This window comes from Dipodomys ordii, unplaced genomic scaffold (assembly GCF_000151885.1).
Source record: "Dipodomys ordii isolate 6190 unplaced genomic scaffold, Dord_2.0 Scaffold2, whole genome shotgun sequence".
NCBI classification, from domain to species: domain Eukaryota; kingdom Metazoa; phylum Chordata; class Mammalia; order Rodentia; family Heteromyidae; genus Dipodomys; species Dipodomys ordii.
Window position 1 is genome coordinate 25,799,751 of NW_012267218.1, and position 17,909 is coordinate 25,817,659.

The 17,909-nt window shown below is 39.8% G+C and overlaps 1 protein-coding gene across 1 annotated transcript in view; it reads right to left on the minus strand.

Annotated features, from left to right (window-relative positions):
- Sipa1l1 (signal-induced proliferation-associated 1 like 1) overlaps nt 1-17,739 on the minus strand; it is a 333,975-nt gene extending 316,236 nt beyond the window's left edge. Inside the window, exon 1 of the mRNA XM_013013587.1 lies at nt 17,696-17,739. The gene's annotated coding sequence lies outside the window, so the exon portion shown is untranslated. The remainder of the gene's footprint in view (nt 1-17,695) is intronic.
- Between the last annotated feature and the right edge of the window lie 170 nt (nt 17,740-17,909).

Consider the following 17,909-nt stretch of genomic DNA (forward strand, 5'->3'; position numbering starts at 1 on the left):
ATCCCAATCCTTCTCCTTCCTCCCCCCTTCCCCCCCCCACCAATGTTGTAAAGCTCATTTTGGACATGACAACTTGTACTTCTCATTGTTACTTTGCAAATTTTCTATGGATGTGCAATTTTTTCTGGATTCATAAACAAAGGAAAGAAAGAGACAAGGTACTTCAAAGGTTTCCTGTGTCTTACTGAACATTTTCCTTCCTCTTTGTGACTTTGTAGCTTCCTTAACTGGAAGCATCTTGAAGACAGACTTGTAAATGCCTTATCCACACAATACTCAGCATAGTACTTGCACATAGTCCATACCAGCCAGTTCAGCAAGTATCTAGCAAGTGAATGATGAATGAACCTACTTGGTAGTGACAAAGGGGAAAGCAGACAGTGTGAGTGTGACATGTCCTTAACGGACTCAGATTACTGCAAATCATGTAACAATATTTTAAAAGTAGCCCTCAACAATTTAAGCAGTTACACATGAAAAGTTTATATGGCAAAGACAAAGTGACCTCCTGGATGATATACTGCTACAGTGGTGAGCCAAGAACAAGCAAATATGTTGCTAGTAATTCACTAGGATTTGAATTTATTAAATCAGTTTGAGACTCTGCCATTTCAAAAGCACACCATAGCCCTGGTTCAGACATCAAAACTTTACCAGTGCTCTCCAAAATTAATTCATAACAATAAATAAAACAAAATACTAAAGCAAACAAACGATTAAGATAAAAACCATCCTAGCCTTATTATTAAGCACCAGAAAGCCTTATCTAAAGCCAAAACAAAATTTAAGGATTTAAGAGAAGTCTCAAATATTTGACTTAAAAGAAATGACCTGTACATACAATCTGAAGAAGAGATACAACATCTGAACAAGGATTCAACAAATATACAAACCCTGCAACTCAATAGAAAAGTCCTTTTCCCCCAAAAGTTAACTTTTACCACTGATTTCAACTGCATGATCAACTGAATGTGCATTCCTCGAAATAGGAGCTTACACCGGTTTTTGCATTTTCAGTTAACTTCACTTAGATTAACCTCCTTGTAAAAATTCTAATATACCTCTAGGCTCTTAAAAGACACTTATTTCAAAACAAAGCAGATGCTGAATTGATGACAACATGGGTGGAAGTCTATGATAGGAGTCAACTTCTCATCAGAATCCACAATGCAAGATGAAAAACAAAGTATTCTACCACAGAAAATAAATGTTTCAAGTTTTCCTGTCTTGCCTGGTTTGGGAACAAAGTGAAAATATTGTGTGTGTGTGTGTGTGTGTACACATACATACATATATATATATATATATATATATATATATATATATATATATCTTGTTATTACAAAATGTTAAGATTTATACTTGCTTTACCACAACTATAAATGTTTGCATTTCATCTAGATTGTCTAACTAAAAACTTCACAAGTCTTTTACTTCCCTATCAGGTGTGATCACAGTGTATGACTGCTCCCCAAATTCTAATAAATTCAGTTAATCAGAGAAAGCATTCAATAGCAATGATGACCTTAGCTCCACTGCAAGAAATTAAATATACTATTTGTCTAGAAGGTTGTAATACTTGCTTATCTTTACCTCCTGAAAGTTTTGTCAGTTGCACACTTGCTACAGCCAAAAATCTAATCATTCTTAGTGAGTCCATAGGAAACATGAGAAAAACCATGCCTGAGTCCCTTGGGAAAACAGCAAACACATGAGCATATGTAAGCTAGGCAAATTAATTAACCTTGCTAGCCATCAGAATCCTCATCTGCTAAATGTTTTCAGTACCTATATTCAAAGAATTTCATAAGGACAAATGAGATGGAATGAGTTAAGAATCTAATACAGGATGCTGTATTGGGCATTAAAGAGAGCACCCTGACATACCAAAGTCCTATAAAAGGTAGCTGAGGGGAGATGGGGGAAGATCAACAAATCAGACATATGACAGGTTTGGAAAAACCAGACCTTCACTGAAGATGTCTTCTGTGGCACAACACAGTCAAATGGCTAACTGTATTCCAAGTTTTAAAATGATACCAGCAAGACTAGCCTTTCATGGGAGAAATGGGTGGAGAGGTTGTGTCATCATACAACATGGTGTTTAAAGCAAATTACCAGTTTAGCTACCAGGGTGATGGTCATAACTACCTTATTATAAGTAGGCAGACTTTTGGCATTAACAACAATAAAATTCACTTTACTCACATAGCCAAAACATGACTCCAAAACATCTACTCCCAAGAAATGGTGTACCACTGCAATGTATGCTAATGCAAGAAGAAATTCCGAGAGAAGCTCAATAGCCTGGCTCTGAATGTGAATGTCTAACTTGCAGGCCTGTTACAAAGATTATTAATAATGGAGCATGAAGGGCAGGCACAATGGATCCTCAATAATGGTAGCCAACATCTGAAGCAACAATATCAAAGTGAGAAATGTTCCATGTCCTCAAAGAATCTATCTTCCAATACCTAAAGAAAAAGCATGGGCTTTCACTGCTCTATCTGTATTCTCTTCTAAATTCTATGCCCTATAAAGGCAAAACCAAAACTTTACATTGCCATACAAGAGAGCACTCAATAAAAGTGTGGTAAATAAATGAGGCACACAATCTAAGGATTGAAAGCAAATGAGGCACACAATCTAAGGATTGAAAGCATCATTTGATGCAAAAGTTTCCAAGCCAGGCTTCACAAACTGTTTAGTATGAACTTCCACGGTAGAAACTGAGAATATGTGTACTTAAAACGCTTCCCAGGTGATTCTAATACACCCTAGGCATTGTGAACCTCTAACTTACATGGGCCTCCATGAACTGTCTGAATGTCCTTATCATGACCTTGTCCAGGAATTACCGTGCCTTATACATGGCCACCTTCAATAATGAGGAATGTAGCCTATCACACCTTCAAGTAAATGGCCTTCCTGACATTCAGTCAAGTATCTGCAATTTAATCTCCTCATTGTATTCCACCCCATGGATATTGAGAAGACATTCATTTCTGCTATATGATAGATTTTGGCAAAGGATAACAACACCTCTGAGTCTTCTTTAAGCTAGACATCTCTGATGAACTCTACACATCAATAATTAAATGCAAGGTTCTTTAAGCATATCATATACAACTGAATTTCAGAGCAGGGAGAAATCAGATTGAGTTACTGCACTCAGAAAAACCTCAATGAAGGAGATGGGTCTTGAAGGATAAGAAAGATACAGTTAAAACTAGAGCTCAAGCCAGGGGTGGTAGTGAAAGGTAGGAGGATCATGAATCTGAGGCCATTCTAAGCTATAAAGCAAGACTATCTCAAAAGAAAAAAATATATATGAGTTCAGAGACTGGTGTAGCAACAAAGGGTAAAAGAGAGATAAGATAACGATAAAAAGCAGGAGGTACTAGGAAAGAAATAAGATAGATAAGACTATGAATAAGCACCTTGGGAGACTGCACTTATAATATCGAACTAAAACAAAAAATAAGGACTCAAAGAATCAGAACAGTTGGCAAAAGCAGAGTCCTATGATAGTGTCTCACTTGTTTACCAAATTTTTATTGAGTTCCTGTGATGTATGGCACCATAAAGCAGGAGCCCAGCATATGAGGTCAGAGACACATAGTCCTGAAAAGGCCAAAGAATTCAGAGCCGCAAAATTGGAGAAACCCATACTGAGAGATGACTCACAGCTGTAATCCTAGCTACTCAGGAGGCTGAGATCAAAGGACTGTGATTCAAAGTCGGCAGGCAGGAAAATATGTGAGACTTATCTCCAATTAACCACAGAAAACTGGAAGTTGTGCTGTGGCTCAAAGTGGTAGTATGTTAGCCTTGAGTGAAAAAACTCAGGGACAGTGCCCAGGCCCTAAATTCAAGCCCCACTACTGTCCCTCCCCCTGAAAATAAAAGAGATAGATCCATGAGAATGGTCATAAGCACTAGAGAATGTGAGTTTGGTGTGGCTAAGTACAGGAGCCACTGTGGTTCCTAGAGAGCAACACATGTATCTAAGGGCACATTAGAAAAACACAAATCAGATGAGAAGGCCTAGGACAGCAAGAGTCAGAGTAATCAGGAAGGTGACTACTTCAGCCACTGAGATGGTGGCAATAACAAGTAAATAGCAAAGTTGAGAAATGGGAATCAATTCAAAGAAAAAATAAGGGCAAGGCCTGGTCACAGATCAGATCAAAGATAAAACAAAAGAAAGAAGCAGAGATATCTGAAAAAATCTCAGGGAGAAGCACAACCAAACTCAGGCAAGGAGAAGCGATTACAGACTGATTGCATGCATGGCTCCATAAGAGGTGGCTTTACTTTGTTTACAAAAGCTTCAAAGTTCACTCCTTTCTCCACATACTGGTAGATTTTTGCAGGTCCAAGTACAGGTTACAATTTTTGTGTCAACGAACGAGGCATGTCTGGTTGGTTGATTGGCTTCAACTGTTTTTATTATCTTCCAACTGATTTACAGGTCAGCATGTCAATTTATGTGTAAAATTTATTTTGATCAGTGTCACCCCTTCCATCATTTTCCCCATCTCCCATCTATCCCAACTCTACCCATCTCAAGTTTACTAGTTGCAGTTTCTCATGTGTATATCAAGCATAAAGAGAGTATTCTCTCTGTCCAAAATTTGTGGCATTTCTAAAAATTTAGTATTTGCGAGAAATAAAATGTACTTTGAGATAGCTACATAGAAGCCAGTCACAAAGTACTATATATCATATGATTCCACTTAAAATGAAACTCTTAGAACAAAGAAAACAGATTTTTTATTTTAGAGCTGGTGGACAGAGGGTAGAATTGGGAAGAAATGGGGAGTAACCACACATGGGTTTGAACGTTCTTTTAGGGGTGATAAAAATGTTCTAACATTGCTTATATAGTTGCACAACCCTATGAATAAACTAAAAACAAAAAAAGTAACATATGTTGTATAGTAAGTTATAATTTAATGAGGTTATAAAAAAATTAACAGTTCAAAAAAGCCAGGCACCCATGGTTCACATTTATATTCCTTGTTACTCAAGGGGCAGAGATCTGAGGATCATGATTCAAAGCCATTCTAGCTAGGAAAGTCCATGAGACTCTTTTTTTTTTTTTTTTGGGGGGGGGGGTCTGGTCGTGGGCCTGAACTCTGAGCCTGGGCAGCACTGTCCCTCAGCTCTTCAGCTCAAGGCTAGCGCTCTACCACTTGAGCCACAGCGCCACTCCTTTTTTTTTTCTGCTTATGTGGTGCTGAGGAATCGAACCCAGGGCCTCATGCATGCAAGGCAAGCGCTCTATCACTGAGCCACCTTCTCAGCCCCTCCATGAGACTCTTTATCTCCAATTAACCACCAGGAAACTGGAAGTGGCACTGTGGCTCAAGTGACAGAGCACTCATTTGGAGTTAAAGAGCTCAGGGACAGCGCCCATGCCCAGAGTTCAAGCCCCAGGGAAAGATAGATAAGATAGATCAAACTATTGAGAAGGTATGAGGAAATACTGCATTTCTAGGATATAACTCTACTACAATCTATACGGACATTTAATAAATTCAAAATATTACCAATCAAAATGTAAGTCCAATGTTTTCAATGTCTTTACTCAATTTAAAAATTTAAGTCAACAGGTTCAACTATACATACATGGCTGATCTGCACATGAAAAAATTTAAACTGACCAAAAAACCTAGCACTATATCAACAGATATGTTTAATTGAAGAATATGCAGAGTGGTGTCACTAATAAATTTGGCCTGTTAGGTCATAATGAGCTGTCAACCTAAAATGAGAGTCAGTTTGAGAGTCAGTTTCCCTACCTAAAATGATAAAACAATTTGAGAGTCAGTTTCCCTACTATAATATCCTCCCACTTAAAATTTCTTTGTTTAAAGCCGGGCGCCGGTGGCTCACGCCTGTAATCCTAGCTACTCAGGAGGCTGAGATCTGAGGATCGTGGTTCAAAGCCAGCCCAGACAGGAAAGTCTGTGAAACTCTTATCTCCAATAAACCACCAGAAAACCGGAAGTGGCGCTGTAGCTCAAGTGGTAGAGCACTAGCCTTGAGCTGAAGAGCTGAGGGACAGCGCTCAGGCCCAGAGTTCAAGCCCCACGAATGACCAAAAAAAAAAAAAAATTGTTTTCTTTGTTCAAAATTATGTTTACAAAAAGGCAGGTCAAAGCCCCAATTCCATACACACTGGCCCCAGTGACTCTATACAAAACTGAGGCTCTGACAGCCAGGAGTGAACTAAAATAACAAGTTCTGATAGAAACTGTACAGAAAGTATAGGATGGATCAATATGAGTGAAATGGTTCATTCAAAAGACCAGAAAGTACCTAAGATGGCAGTCAGTCTTGTTCCCAGGAATAAACCCACAACTACAGGACGCTGCTTTAGCTGCTTTACTCTCCACACCCTCATTTGGTTTCTACATTCTGAGAAGGGCAGTGTTTTCTCCATTTCACAGATGAGCAGCTCACTGAGACTGACAGACCTGCCTGCCTGCCTCCCTGTCTATTTGACTTTGCCACTTGCAAGTCAACTTGAATCGCATACCCGAGATGTACAAATCAACTCTGAATTCCCCACCCAAACCTGCTCGTTCAGTCATATCCATCCCCAATAAGTGACACCTCCATTATTCCAAATGCTCTGGCCAAAAACCTGGTGTCATCCCTGACTGTACTCCTCTCGCTGTCAGCACCTCACCCATCAATGAACCACAGCAGCCCCACTTGAAATACTTCCAGAATCCAGCCACTTCCCAACACCTCCACTATCGCTATCTTATATCTAATATCTTCCTTTACACCTCTCATCCCCATTCTATTCTCTATAAAAAGTTTGTCTTCTCAAAGTATATCACATCTCAGCCCTTATACATAGCCCTTCAGTGGCTTCATGCTTCTTTCAGAGCTATTCACTAATATATCTCTGGGTGGAAAAAGTATCCACCACCTAGAAGGTGCTCAATGAATCAGTACACTGAAAAGAAAACAGCCAAAATCACACCAATAGTATATAGCTGAACCACAACTAGAAAAAATTTTCTAGTGTTCTTTGGCAACAATAAGACCAGATTTAAAGCAGCCAACAATCTACATGGGAAGGAATTCTTACACTTTACATAACTGGATCTTTTTTTATGCATAATAAAGTTGGGTTTCTAGCAAGAAATTAAAATGAAAATGTTACTTTATAAAGACATGAACTCTCATGGTAGGTGCTCTGAGTATTTACATACCTGGCAGCCCCAGCAAATGTCAGGTTAATTATCAAAGCATTAACACGCAGCTCTTCGATGTGATTCCTCTGCACTCAATGAGAAGATATCACCAGAGCTGAAAATTACTATAGGCCTCAATGGCCAGGGTTCTTAAAAGACTTGAGTTGAGCATCTAGAAGAGGTAATAAGCCTTTCCCACACTATACCAATCATCTGACACAGGAGTTTAGTTTGTAGAGTCAACACCAGTGTAACAACAGCATATAGTTTTGACTCAGGATTATCTACTACCAGTATGACTTGAGAGAAAGCTATGACAGCCAAATTTAAATGTTAGTTGTTTCTGGATGAGAATGAAAGTAATGCTAAAAGTAATCACACTACAGAATTTTCTTACTTAAATGTTTTAAGAGTAAAAACAAAAACCTTAAACTTCTCATTCCTCAGTTCTTTTAAAAAACATTTCTACCATATACAAAAAGCGCAACAAATCTTATCGTCATAATAAATGCACAGAATTTTAACAGTAGGTCTTAATAGAAACTTAGTTCAGTCCTTTACCGTTTTCCTTCTTAAAAAATAAATTACTTGGCATATAAGAGATGAACAATGAAGAGTTAGGTAAATGAACAAATGAGTGAGTAAATAAAGATGCAAAAACATCATGACTCTTCCAACATCTAACAATAAAATTCAGGATTTTCCAGGACTCGATTTTTAGATTCTTTTCAAGTAGATGTAGAGGAAAGCAAGATTTGAAAACCTCAAGTTCCTTAGGAAAACCTTAATCAAAACGTATTAAAGCAATTTCCTTTAGTTCTCTTACTTAGAAAAGCATTTGATAAAATAAATTTTGCCAAGACTTATCTCCTTGGAAACCAGGAAGCAAAATTGTACAGTGTTTCTTCATCTATGTAAAGAATATTTAATATAGAACCATTTTATATTAAACACCTACAATTGTTTGGCATCCAAACTAAAACAGAAAGGCTTTGTCTAAAAGAAAAAGCCCAAACAGATAATGAGAACAGAACACTGAAAAAGACCTTACAAGTAACTAGAAAAATATTAGCTGCTTGAGAACAAAAACCATGTATCTTTTATCCACCAGAAGTGGCCACCAGCACTAGCATAGTGGAATTCAATAAACATGTAGGAAATGAGTGAAGATCAGCCCAGGCAGACACAAAATTTTTGGTCAGTATTAAACAAATTTTTATAATACACCTAATATATGCAAGTATACTATATTTTTTCTCACAGAAATTCTACCAAATGACTGTTCAAGCAATATGCCCATCCAAAATATTATCCATAGTTTTACTAAGAAAATAGAAAAGCCAGATATGGTGGTAGCTATAGTCCCAGCTACTGAGGAGGCTAAAGCCAGAGGATCAGAAATTCAAAGCTAAACTGGATAACATAGTGAGACCGTGTCTCAAAAAAAAAAAAAAAAAAAAAAAGTGAAACAGTATGTCTTAAGGACCCAAAATCACTTACAAAAAGCAGCCACTTCATTCATCCAATTCATCCTATGCATCCCGCATCCCAGCAAGACTAATTGCTGTTTACACATCCAGAAAATGAAATAGTACTGTGGCTGAGTATTCTGCTTACATACTGATGGCCCACAATTTAAAAAACATACAAGAAATCAGAAAAGGCTGAAAAAAAATAGGAAAGGCAACACTGTGTCAAGGGAAACCATATCACAAGTGGTATTTCTTATTATAACTAATCCAAATGAATAATCTTCAGATTACCCTTAGGGTCTTTTATTAAAGACCTCTCTCTGTCACTGAGACAAAAGTGACAGAAGATGGTGTTGAGCTGAAATTCAGACCCATTAATACACATGAAATCTTAGAAAGTCTTTTTTGAAGCATTTCCCAAGCCACTGAATGTACTATCTGTGATTGTACCTTGCAAATAGTTAGTGCTAGACACACAGTTCTTATTACACTGCAAGCCTTAATGCATTTTTTAAAATATATGACAAGCTTTCTGTGAATTCCCTATCACTCAACATCTGTATCAGCACAATTTTAGAGTGTCACACTTGATTTCAAAAACCTATTACAAAACTAAAGAAATGCAAACAGTGTAGCATTGGTATTGACAGACTAATATGTCAATGGACTAGAGTCCAGATATAAATCCATACATATATGGTCAAATGATCTTCAACAAGGGTATCAAGGCCACAGTATAAAGTACTGTCTTTCCAACGAGTGCTGGGAAAAGGGTTTGTCCACATGCAAAAGAAGGAAGCTGGGGGCTGGGAAGGTGGCTCAGTGGTAGAGTGCTTGCCTTGTATGCATGAGACCTTGGGTTCAATTCCTCAGCACCACAAAGCAGAAAAAGCCAGAAGTGGCTCTGTGGCTCAAATGGTAGAGCACAAGCCTTGAGCATAGACAGGTTCAAGGGCAGTGCTCAAGCCGTGAGTTTAAGCTCCAGGACTAGCAAATAAAAAAAAAGCATAATTGTGCATCAAAACAATAAAAATAAAAAAACAATAGTATTAAACACATAGACACTGTTGTGAAACAGATGTCCAGTAGTGTTTTATTAACACTTCAAGTCTGAAACTATGTACACGTCAAACAACTTTCTATCTCTAAACCCCTTCCCCTAGCTCCTGACAACCACCAGTAACTTATTTACTGTCTTTACACTATGACAACTCTAGGTACCTCATAAGTGAAATCATGCAGTATTTGTCTTTCTGTAATTTACTTATTGCACTGGGCATAATGTCCTCAAGGATAATCATGTTGTAACATAACAGAATTGCCTTCCTTTTAAAGGCAATAACATTCTATTGCATGTATCTATCACAGTTTATCCATTCAACCACAAATAAATATGTAGACTTTATTTACCTCTTCCCTATTATGATTTTGTTAGTGGTGTTGTTATAACCATGGGTGTGGAAAATATTTCAACGAGGCCCTACTCAAGGCTGGAATTGTTGGGCCATACGGTTCATCCTATCTTGGAGAAACCGCCATACTATTTCCCCACAGTGGTTATATGATGTTCCAATCCCACTATGTTTCACAAGCTCTCCACAACCTCACCAACATTTATTTTTTTTTTGTTTTGTTTTGTTTTTATTAAGTGATCATCTTACTGTATAGGAATATTTTATAGTAATTTTTTATTTTCCCTGATGATTATTTATGCTATCTTTTCATATATTTATTATATATTTATATACCATCTTTAAGAAATATCTGTTCAAGACCTTTGCACATTTTTAAATAGCAAAGATGAAACATTTCATGTTTTTAGCACATTTAAAGTGCCAACATCAAATTACGAAATTAAATTTGCCAGTCCTTTTCCCACTGCAAAACCTAAGGAGACTAACCTTTCTACTGTTGACAGTTACTTCCAGATTTCTTACAAAGTGGTCTTTTTCAATCAGTGGGACTCTGAAGGGGACTCAAGGGCTCTCCTTTTCACCTATCCAAATGACATGTCAACTATGCCAAGCAGATGCTTCTTGGTCTAAGCTTACTTTTTCTCCCCCCCCCCCCAGTTCTGGGGCTTGAACTCTGGGCCTAGGAGCTGTCCCTAAGCTTTTGTGCTCAAGGCTAGGGTTCTACCACTTGAGCCACAGCTTCACTTCAACTTTTTAGTAGTTAACTGGGGACAAGAGTCTCATGGACATTCCTACCCAGGCTGGATTTGAATTGCAATCTTCAGCCTCCTGAGTAGCTCTAGGAGTATAAGCATGAGCCACTAGCACACCACCACTTAAGCCTACTCTTTACTTATCTGATTATCAAATATAAGCCTAAAACTGCTACAAAAGCCACTATGTTCTCACCAGGGTGAAGGTTCAGAAAACAGAACCACCCATTAAGTTTCTTCAAGCTACACATCCACTTCCTTATACAGGGTATTGCCCTGCACTTCTCTGTGATTCTATACCCTCCCCACCTACTTGCTCACTGCCTCCCCAACAACTATCGACCCAAGTAAGACACTACTTTAAAACAATCCCACCAAAAGGGATTATTAGGGTGAGGTTCTTAAACTTTAAAAAGCCTTTCCTTGAATTGTAGACACTTCATAACCATCACTTTCCTACCAGAACATTATTTTGTTATCCAATTATTATGCTTTATTTCCTGTTACAGAAGAGCAGCACTAAGATCCTAATGCTCTAAACATGCAATAACAATGAAACTCTCTGAAGACTCACAGGTATTTTTTTCTCAATCTGCAAAAGAGGGTTAGGAAGCATATATGAGCTTCTAAAAGCAGAACCTAAGCTAAGAGACAAAGCCAGGTCTGCACACAAACATATACATACAAGCACTCTTAACTAGTCCAACATCAGCTACTAAGAAGTTAGATTCTGGCAACGCACACTGGCAGAATCTTCTGAGTGGGGCAATCAGAAGAACGTCTGGGGAAAAAGAGAAGAATTAGCCAACTACATATAGCCCTCATTTCAAGAGTGAGCATGTATTTTTGTCAAGTCTTCTAAACACAAGCAGTATGAATTTAGAAGAGCCACAATCAGTGCTTCTTGCAAAAATAATGAGAAGATACTGCCTTTCTATCCCCCCAACCACCAAGGGCAGAGGATTCAAGTAATAAGAGCCAAATATGGTATGAACATCCTCTGTTCATGTATAGTTACATTCCTTATAGGTATCTTTTAATAAGGAGATTCTCTTCTCTTTTTTTGTTCTTTTCTTTTTTGTACCAATGCTGGGACTTGAACTCATGGCCTGGCACTGTTCCTTGTCTTTTCATTCAAGGCTGGTGATCTACCACGAGTCACAGCTCCACGGCCAGCTTTTTTTGGAGATTAAGAGTCTCATGAACTTTCCTGTCCAGGCTGGCTTTGAACCACTGTTCTCAGATCTCAGTCTCCTGAATAGTCAGGATTACAGGTACAAGTCACCAGCACCTGGTTCAAATGGTCTTCCGAACTGAATTTGATTTCATAGTTCATTTATCAGTTGCTTCATTGCTAGCATCATCAGGTTGTAAAAACAAATGGTCAGTCATTTCTGGGAATTAGAGAGTATGAAAGGAATTGCAAGATGCTCACAATATAGCCAACTAGAATTCCCATTTAGACAAATCATTTAAAAAACAAATTACAGAAAGATAAACACAGGGCTAAAATAAAAAATACTGATCAGGCAGTGACAGACCATTTGCCTTGCATGAGACCCTTGGTTACATCCCCAGTACATCTATCCCACAAACACACACATACACACGAAAGTATTGATCATGTCAAGTCCTGACTACAGAAATGTAATCATTCAGCACATAATCCCATGCTTTGGGGGGTTATTTTTGTTGTTTTTTGGGAATATAGGGAAGGGGGCAGTACTGGCATCTGAACTCAAGGCCTTGAGCTTTTAGGATAACACAATACATCTTGAGCCCTATCTCCAGTCCTACTTTTGGCTGAAAATGGAGTATAGCGAACTTTTCTGCCCTAGCTGGCCTTGAACTGAGAACCTCCAAATCTCAACCTCCTAAATAGCTAAAACAACAGACACAAGCCACCAGTGTCAGGCTCCTAGGCTTTCTATTTCTTGATAGTCTTCTGAGTAGTTTAAAATTCATTATAAAAGGAAACAAGACTTAATGAACTATAAAAACAATAATGACTACACTAGTTTTGGTAGAGGCTTTATGGGAAAAGTACAGAGATAAGATTACCCAAATTCATTTTTGTGTCTGGGAAATGCACTTAACCTAGATCTGCCCTGGGGGAGAAGAGACAGAAAGGAATTCAATGTCAGCTGTAGCGGAATGTCCTGTTGCCTCTAAGTGACCCCTGTGTTTGTACAAATCAGCAACTCTCCCCTCCAAGCTGGCATTCCCCAAAGCGTACATTCTCCTGCCTCTCCTGAACTGAATAAAGGAAAATCTAACATTATGTAATTGCCTGTTTCCCAAAATTTAAAGTTAGGCATACTACAATCCTAATTAGAGGGAGAATTTAGTGCAACATGACAAGTAACAAATTAGAAATCTACAAACTAGAAATTCTCATCCAAGACCTCCAGAGGCAAAGAAAAACTTAGCCTTACTTTTTCACAGCATAACAACCAAAGCACTACTACTTATAAAGCTCTTGCTACAGCCCTTTATATTCCTCTATGTCATTTTAGTGTCATCTCTCTAGACCTTTAAGAAAATACTTCCACCTCAGGTTATTCTACTAAGGTCATAGTAAAAGGAGAAAATAGATGAAGACAAACAAAGCTCTCCTTACTCTCAAAAGATCTACCCAAGCTAAGAAGAGTCTGTAGCTCATGCATATAATCTGAGGAGGCTAAGATCTGAGTTCAAAGCCAACCAAGGCAGTAAGTCTATAAAACTCTTATCTCCAATTAACCACCCAAAAAAAGCCAGAAGTAGAGCTGGGTCCAACTGGTAGAGTGCTAGCCTTGAGCAAAAATAAAAAATAAAAAACCTCAGGGACAGCACCCACGCCCTGAGTTCAAGCCCCAGGACTACTACTATTACTACTACTACTACACACACACACATACACACACACACACCACAGAGAAAAAAAAATCTACCCAGAGCTTTTTCTTGCTCTCCTGAATGTATAATCAAATTACTACACTCTTCTGTCTCTCACTCAAATTACTTGTGTTGAAGACATCAGAAGATCCAAGATAATCCTCATGTTTCTATCATTCACTCTAGAACCAAAAGAATGTGATATCTAATAATAATTTATCTTACTTTTAAGGCAAAAAGTGCCATAAGTACATGGGGTTTGTTTTTAATTATGCATAGAAAACCAACTAAAACTGCAATGACACCAATTTATTTCCAGTCCCCAAAATATCAGAAGTACAGAGGACAGAAAGTTGGATTTCAATCTCAACCATATGACATAGACCCCTCAGTGAACCCTGTAAGAATACAGTAATGCATGCCTGTAATCCCAGCTACTCAGGACATTAAGACTTAAGGATTGTGGCTCAAAGCCACCCCAGGCAGAAAAGTCTTTGAGACTTTAGTTTCCAAATAAGCACCAAAAAGGCCAGAACTAGAGATAATGGTCAAGTTGATCACTACCTTCAGCACAAAAAGATCAAGAACAATGCCCAGGTCCTGAGTTCAAGCCCCAGGACCCTCCCCCCCAAAAAAAAAAAATCACCACTGTAAGAATCTGTCCAGAAAATGGTAGGTATCTGAACATTACCTTTTTCTGAAGGTAAATACTGGGCTATGTTATTCCAAACTTTTTAAATAAATTGAAAGTCAGACATAATTGCCTGCTATGAAAAACTTTTCAGGAGATATCAGGGTATCATCACAGGAAACAGAAAAGGTTACTACAAATGGCCCCAGTGCCCCAACAGTACCACAGTCAAAGAACACAAGTGCTTTCCACCAGAATCACAGAAGTCAGCAGCACATCTCCCATGCAGTAGGACCCAATAAATTCTGCTTGACTCACCACAAATCTCAAAAGGATAGAATAAGTACTGTTATAGGAAAGGTTAAAATACGCGTGCGTGCGCGCACACGCACACACACACACACACACACACACACACTTTTGTCTTTTATTAAGATTCAATTTCTGTGATTTGAGCCAAATCCATCAGAGCTCTAGCTCTTTATTGTGGAAGTGAGCCTGCTCATCTTCCTTGGTGAAAGTCCAGTTTGGTCAATGATCCAAAAGAATCAAATATGAGTTGTCACCTGAAAACCTTAAGGATTTTCATAATTCATTTGTACACTGGCTAGGCCAACACAAATGATCATAGAAAGTTGGCAAGAAGCACATAATGATGTTATCATTCATCAATACTAACTTTCCACTGAAGTGGAAAGAGTCTGAGAAGCTTTACCCTTATAGCAATTCAGTTCTCCTCACGCTACACAGTTGCATTACATTACAGTACATTTTTTAAATTCAAAATGCAACTTAAAAGTACACATCGAATCTCTACCAGTACTTTGTATTATCTCATCAAGCAAGCTTTTGTTTCATCCTGGTAAAGGAAGCTTAATTACAGCTTTCAAAAAATGCAAAAGGGGGGCTGGGAAGGTGGCTCAGTGGTAGAGAGCTCACCTTGCATGCCTGAGGCCCTGGGTTCGATTCCTCAGCACCACATAAGCAGAAAAAAAAAGCCAGAAGTGGCGCTGTGGCTCAAGTGGTAGTGCTGGCCTTGAGCTAAAGAGCTAAGGGACAGCACCCAGGCTCAGAGTTCAGGCCCCACAACTGGACCCAAAAAAAAAAAAAAATGCAAAAGGGGAATGAAGGTGAAAGTCATTAAATCAAGATTATATAGAATCTTGTACAGACTATATAGAAACTGTGTACAGATTTCCCAGTTTATAGAACTGCTAGTCTCAAACAATCCCCAATCTACAACCTTCAGTGAAACTGTAGATTTTTTTAGCTATTAAAAAAAAGATGAGATTATAACTAAAATTGCACACATAATCCCAAGCCAAGTATAAATAAATACAAAAGCCAGAGAATACCATGGAAAATAGCAGTCAGAAGAGTTAAGTGGATTTCAATATGTAATTTCAGTGAAGTACTTTCAAACTACTAGCAAGAGTTCAAGCCAAACCTGCCATAGAATTTTGAAATGAAATCACTACCTGACACTTGAAATCTAAAAAGTAAGAATGCTCTGATTTTAAACTCAAGGAGCAGGACCAGGAACTGCAGAGAAGCTAACAACAGCTACACCTACTGACTGTCTCCAGCCACTGGCTAAACTTGTTCTCTAAGTCAACTGAGGAAATATTGTGACAGTCAATTTCATGAGTCCTTTAATGAGACAAGTAAGTCATCAGCAACACAAAAGCATTCATCCCTTCCCCAAAAAAGTCTTAATTTTCCCCTAAGCTCTTATGTGCAAACTATTACCCAAGTCATTTTAAATGCAGTTAATCACTGCCTTAGAATAATGTATATTCCACAAAAATGCCTTAGTAACAATATATAGTTAATAACTAGGATGCCATCTTAGTTGGACACATCAGTGACTGTAACCTGCTTTAACTTAAACCTTTTAACTGAGACTTACTGCTATTACCAGTACTTTGTATTATCTCATCAAGCAAGCTTTTGTTTCATCCTGGTAAAAAAAGCTTAATTACAGCTTTCAAAAAATGCAAAAGGGAAATGAAGGTGAAAGTCATTAAATCAAGATTATATAGAATCTTGTGCAGACTATACAGAAACTGTGTACAGAAGCCGTTTGGGAGGATTTAATCTTGTACTTTTCAAAAAAAAAAAAAAACCTGCCAGAAAAATCTTCACCGTGGAAGATATTCTTTCTATATACGAGCAAACAGGAGAAAGTTGACACTTAACTCCCACAGAGTACCAGTATAAAAACAATGGCTTTAAGATTGAGTCAGAGTTTCAACATGAAAGGCTTGCTTTATAGAGGAAACAGCCACCCCGGTTCATCCAGATAGACCTGGAAACGGATGAAAGTAGACACCTTTCACTCTGAAATTTGCAGTGCATCACTGGCTCCAATTTAGAAATATAATCGTATCCTAAGTAGTCTGAATTTCAGTGAGTGCTGCCTCTACCCGTCATAAAAAACTAAAATCTATACGGTAAGTGCAATCCAGGAACCATCCATGCCCAAAAGCTTCCCTTCAAAGACAAACGACCACAATTCAGTCGGTTCGGTTAGACATCATCTTCCTTCCAAGTGGGCTGCTTCCCTTGTCTATCTTCCAAACCGTGAGCCCCGATGAAATTTCAACCTACCCAATGCAGTAACTTGTCCAGGAAGATGTGCCGGGGAGCGATTTAAGAACCTTGAAAACTGCCTTTAAGGTCAGAAGAGAAGTTGGAAACGGGGCGAAGGAAGAAAAGTTCTTTACGCAGCCCCTCTCTGCACTGACTTCCTCCAAGGCAAGCACGCACGTTAAAGCATCCCCGGATTTCACCCCCCCTCCAGAGCCCCAAGAGGGAAATGAACCACCACGGGCCCCGAGCTGAATCTCTTTCATGATCCCACAGTTAACCCACTTGGCCTACCCCCCCACACACACACACACACAACCTGCAGCCAGCTCACCCGGGCGACTGAATGGGGAAGGGTCGCTCCGCGGGGAGGAGAGCCTCAGGACCGTCCGCCCGCCCGCCCGCCCGGCCGGGGGGGGGTGGAGGGGAGGACGCGGGTCTCCCGGCCTCCCGAGGCGCCCGCCCGCCGCGTACTTGTGCAGATTCGGATTCCGAGGTGCGTGCGCGCGCGCCCCGGTCGCGGTGCGGCCGAGACTCGTCCCCGCCGGGCTGCGCTGCCGCCACCACATCGGAAATCAAACTTTCAACGCCCTCCGGGTGCCCGGCTCGGAGCCCCCCTCCCCCGGACTCGAACCCCTGCCAGAGACAGGAGTCAGGGCCCGGGGCTATCGGCAGTCCTGCACCCCCACACTCCCTGCCCCGACCCTGGGAGGGCGCGGGGGGAGGGGAGAAGCCCACTTACCGCTGGGCCCGGCCTCCCGGGGGCCGCCGCGTCCGGAGCGCGTCCCGGGGTGCTGTCCCTGGGGGAGAGAAACCGTGCGGACGGTCGGGGCCGGGGTACCGACGGCCGGGGTCTGGGTCGGGGAGCTGACCGTCCCGTCGCGCTCGCCGCCCCGACTGCCGAGCCGAGTCTGAGGAAGCGGAGGCGGAATCAGCCCGGCTCCGCGGGGGGCCCG